A 5,799-nucleotide genomic window follows, 5' to 3' on the forward strand; every position below is an offset into this window, starting at 1 on the left:
AGTATCAGCACATACTCCGGCGTACTTTTTCTGTGAATCTGGCCCTTTATACCTTATTTAGAGCAGATCCGATCATGCTTTATAAAGATTTTTCCTTCATGTGGATCTAGAGGTTAAAGAATAACTCCAGTGGAGAAGGATCTGGGGGTTTTGGTAGATCATAAGCTCAATAATAACATGCAATGCCAAGCTGCGGTTTCCAAAGCGAGCAAAGTCCTTTCTTGTATTGAGAGCGCTATGGACTCCAGAGAGAGAGGGATATCATTTTGCCCCCCCTGTACAAATCATTAGTAAGACCTCATATGCAGTTCCGTTTTGGGCTTAATTTCTCAAAAAGGATATCGGAGAACTGGAGAAAGTGCAGAGAAGGGCAACCAAACTGATAAGAGGAATGGAGGAGCTCAGCTATGAGGAAAGATTAGAGGAACTGAATTTATTCTCTCTTGAGAAGAGGAGAATAATGTACAAATATATAAGGGGTCCATATAGTGAACTTGGTGTTGAGTTATTCACTTTACGGTCAACACTGAAGACAAGGGGGCACTCTTTACATCTAGAGGAAAAGAGATTTCACCTCCAAATACGGAAAGGTTTCTTCACAGTAAGGCCTCGTACACACGATCAGTCCATCCGATGAAAACGGTCCGAAGGACCGTTCTCATCGGTTAACCAATGAAGCTGACTGATGGTCCGTCGCGCCTAAACACACCATAGGTTACAAAAACGATTGTGTCAGAACGCGGTGACGTAAAACACAACGACGTGCTGAAAAAAACGAAGTTTAATGCTTCCAAGCATGCGTCGACTTGATTCTGAGCATGCAAGGATTTTTAACTGATGCTTTTGCATACTAACGATCGGTTTTGACCTATCGGTTAGGCATCCATCGGTTCAATTTTAAAGAAAGTTCTCATTTTTTGGACCTGAAGGTTAACTAACCGATGGGGCCCACACACGATCGGTTTGGACCAATGAAAACGGTCCATCAGACCATTCTCATCGGATGGACTGATCGTGTGTACGCGGCCTAAGAGCTGTGAAAATGTGGAACAGACTCCCTCCAGAGGTGGTTCTGGCCAGCTCAGTAGATTGCTTTAAGAAAGGCCTGGATACTTTCCTAAATGTACAGAATATAACTGAGTACTAAGATTTGTAGGTAAAGTTGATCCAGGGTAAATCCGATTGCCTCTCGGGGGATCAGGAAGGAATTTTTTCCCCTGCTGTAGCAAATTGGATCATGCTCTGCTGTTGTTTTTTTTTTGGCCTTCCTCTGGATCAACTGTGGGTATGGAGTTGGATGTATGGGATTGTACTGTGTTTATTTTGTTTGTTTATTTTTTTGTGGTTGAACTGGATGGACTAGTGTCTTTTTTCAACCTGACTAACTATACAACTATGTAACAATCAAATCCATATTCTTCTAGTTTTAGACAAAGTGGGGGAGGTTTGGAATTCCTACCAAGTTTAATTCCTGGAGACAACTTTCATAGGTGGGAAATCCCACGTATGATAGTTGTCTACAGTACAAGTGCCCCCACTAGAAAAAATCCTGCTGTTTCTGTAACAAATGTTATATGTTGGATTTTCCGAATTTACTCTACTGGTAACCCTCAGGGTGGTGCTATAGCTGCGTTAGTGTGTTATAGTAGACCATGCATTATGAATGTGCTACCAACGCATCATAACGGATGAAGAAATATGCAATTGAGCACACTACAACGTATGGTATATGCATGGTGGTACATTTGGTTCCCCTCTTCCTCAGAACCGAGGAACAGGGGACACCCATGAAATGCGTCAGCATCTGTGATTTGTTTCTTGCCAACATCGTAGCTGACCTCTGGCATATGCTAGTTGTTCTCGCTGTAGCGTCTCCTGATTTATGTGATGAGTTTTTTTTTACATATGCGTGTCTGTGAGTATAATCTCTTCTTCTAACTATAGTATACAGTGCATCTGGAAACAGGGCTGGACTGGGACAAAAATTTGGCCCTGGACTTAATCCAGACTGGCCCACTTTTATAGGTCACTCCTATGGCGGCCGGACAACTCCCGCCCCCGCCACCTAAGCCCCCTCTTCCCCTTCACTAGCCGTTCTACTTTATTAGAGTAAAACGGCTAGTACTGGTACACCTATAGACAGTACCAGTGGGGAAGCTAGACATTATTTCACCCGGGGCAAGGAATCAGTTCGGTGCCCCCCCCTCATGGGACAAGATTAGGCAGAAGTGAGAAACTCCCAGGCCATAGCTGTTGAGTCAGCTGTCTGTCCCCTCCTTCTGGTCCCCCCAATGCTCCTCTGTCATCCCCCCTGCTCCTCTGGTCTTCCCCCTGCTTCTCTGTTCCCCCCCAGGTGAGCACTGCGGGGAGGGAGAGGAGGTGAGCGCTGCAGGGAGGGGGAGACAGAGGAGCGGAGGGGGGCGGTGGTCCACTGTCACTGAAGCCGGCCCACTGAGCCATCAGCCCACCGGAAAACTCCCTGTAGTCCCAATGGCCAGTCCATCCCCGTCTGGAAAGTATTCACAGCGCTTCACTTTTTCCACATTTTGTTGTTACAGCCTTATTCCAAAATAGAATAAATTCATAATTTTTCTAAAAATTCTTCAAACAATACCCCATAAGAAGTTTGTTTGAAACCTTTGGAAATGTATTAAAAATAAAAAACAAAACATCAAAAATACAGAAGTATTCACAGCCTTTGCCATGACACTCAAAATTGTGCTCCAGTGCCTCCTGTTTCCACCAATCATCCTTAAGATGTTTCTACAACTTCATTAGAGTCCACCTGTGGTAAATTCAGTTGATTGGACATGATTTGGAAAGGCACACACCTGTCTATATACGGTCCCACAATTAGCAGTGCATGTCAGAGCACAAACCAAGCAATGAAGTCCAAGGAGTTGTCTGTAGACCTCTGAGACAGGATTGTATGGAGGCATAGATCTGGGGGAGGGTACAGAAAAATGTCTGCAGCCTTGAAGGACCCAATAAGCACAGTGGCTTCCATCATCCATAAATGGAAGAAGTTTGGAACCACCAGGACTCTTCCTAGAGCGGGCTCCTAGACCAAACTAAGCGATTGGGGGAGAATGGCCTTAGTCAGGGAGGTGACCAAAAGCCTGATGGTCACTCTGACAGCTCAGGCATTTCTCTGTGGAGAGAGGAGAACATTCCAGAAGAACAACCATCTCTGAAGCACTCCACCAATCAGACCTGTATGGTAAAGTGGCCAGACGGAAGCCACTCTTCAGTAAAAGGCACATGACAGCCCACCTGGAGTTTGCCAAAAGGCACCTAAAGGACTCTCAGATCATGAAAAACAAAATTATCTGGTCTGACGAAACAAACATTTAACTCTTTGGCCTGAATGGCAAGTGTCATGTCTGGAGGAAACAAGGCACCACTCATCACCTGGCTTAAACCATCCCTACAGTGAAGCATGGTGGTGGTGGCAGCATCATGCTGTGGGGATGTTTTTCAGCGACAGGAACTGGGAGACTAGCCAGGATCAAGGAAAGATGAATGTAGCAATGTACAGAGACATTCTTGATGAAAACCTGTTCCAGAGCATGCTGGTCCTCAGACTTGGATGAAGCTTCATCTTCCAACAGGACAACGATCCTAAGCACACAGCCAAAACATTGTAGTGGCTACGGGGCAACTCTGAACCTGATTGAACATCTCTGGAGAGATCTGAAAATGGCTGTGCACCGACACTTCCCATCCAACCTGATGGAGCTTGAGAGGTCCTGCAAAGAAGAATGGGAGAAACTGCCCAAAAATAGGCGTGCCGAGCTTGTAGCATCATACTCAGAAAGACTTGATGCTGTAATTGGCGCCAAAGGTGCTTCAACAAAGTATTGAGCAAAGGCTGTGAATACTTATGTACATGGGATGTTTTTATTTTTTTTATAAATTTGCAAAGATTTCTTCTTTCACGGCTTCATTATGGGGTATTTTGAGGAAACTTATGAATGTAGTCCATTTTGGAATAAGGCTGTATGTGGAAAAAGTGAAGCACTGTGAATACTTTCTGGATGCACGGTAAACAGAGCTTTGTTTAATGCACTAGGCTGATGCACCCTTCCTATCTTTTGTGTATGCAGTGTTTCTGAAGAGGGGTGGTAGGCAGGGCCGCCATCAGGGGGGTACAGGCACTACACCTGTAAGGGGCCCGGAGGCCCACAGGGCCCCAGATGGCAACCCCACTTTTTTTATTTATTTTTTATATTATATTATTTATTTATATATATATTTTTATATATATATATATATATATATATATATATATATATATATATATATATTTATTATTAAAGGGCCCAGAAGTCCCCAGGGCCCCGGATGGCAACCCCCTTTTTTTATATATATATATATATATATATATCTATATATATAATTTTTATTAAAGGGCTCTGAGGTTCCCAGGGCCCCATGTGGCAAACCCCCTTTTTTTAATTGTATTGTAATTATATATATATATATATATATATATATATATATATATATAAAAATATATATATATTTATATATATATATATATATATATATATATATATATATATTTATATATATATATTTTTTATTAAAGAGCTGAGAGGTCCCCAGGGCCCCATGTGGCAAACCCCCCCCCCCCCTTTTTTAATAAATGTTTATTTTTTTTATTTTTGTTTATATATATTTTTTATTATTATTAATATTATTAAAGGGCCCAGAGGCCCAGGGGCAATCCCCCTTTTTTTATTTTTTTTTATAAATGTTTATTTATTATATATTTTTTTTAATTTATTTTTTATTAAAGGGCCCAGAGGTTTCTTTTTTTTATTAAAGGGCCCAGAGGTCCCGGATGGCAACCCCCCTTATTTTGTAATTTCTTTTTATAAAAAAATGTAATAATTTATATATTACATATATATATTTTTTAATTAAAGGGCCCAGAAGTCCCCAGATGGCAACCCCCATTTTAAAAAGAAATACAATTATATTTTTTATTTCTTTTTTTCTTTTTATTAAAGGGCCCTAAGGGCTACCCCCTCTTTTTTATATATATTTTTCTTTATTTATTTTTCTTTTTTTTGTAAAGGCGGCAGACCCCCCCCCCCCCCCCCCCGGGTTCTCTGCTTCTGGAGGGCCCATGCCTGAAGCTGTGTATGGGGCCCCATAATTCCTGATGGCGGCCCTGGTGGTAGGTGTAGTGAGCACCAGACATCCTGGACAACCACCAGTGACTAGGAACACAAAAAGTTTACATGTCCTCCACATCTCCCTTACTTGAGCGCTGTAGAGTGTTTCTGTTTGCTAGTGTACAATATGCTGGATGCCGTTCACAATGAACATTACCATAACATTGCAAAGGCAAGCTATCTACTCTGTTTATTCTCTAATGCAGGGTTATGCAACCTTTGAGAGGAAGAGCAACATAGAAGAGAGCAAAGATCCCCAGACTGTAGCGCCCTTTTTTTATAAATAAATAAAAAAAATGAACTAGCAAGGCCCCAATAAAAGGATGACATGAAGAAAACATATAAAAATATAATAAAACAAATGTCACTGTAAAAAAAAAAAGGTGTGTGTGTATATACCGTATTTATCGGCGTATACCTCGCACTTTTTCCCTCTTAAAATAAGGGTAAAATTGTGGGTGCGTGATATACGCCGATACCCGCTTCCCGCGCTCAGTTTGAATGCCTGCGCCGACATATACCGAGTGCAGTACACTCGGCTACATTCGGCCAGGCTCGGCTTCGCTCGTGCTCACGCATAAACGTCACAGAGCGTGAGCACGAGCGAAGCCGAGCC

Source organism: Rana temporaria, chromosome 2 (assembly GCF_905171775.1).
Source record: "Rana temporaria chromosome 2, aRanTem1.1, whole genome shotgun sequence".
NCBI lineage: Eukaryota > Metazoa > Chordata > Amphibia > Anura > Ranidae > Rana > Rana temporaria.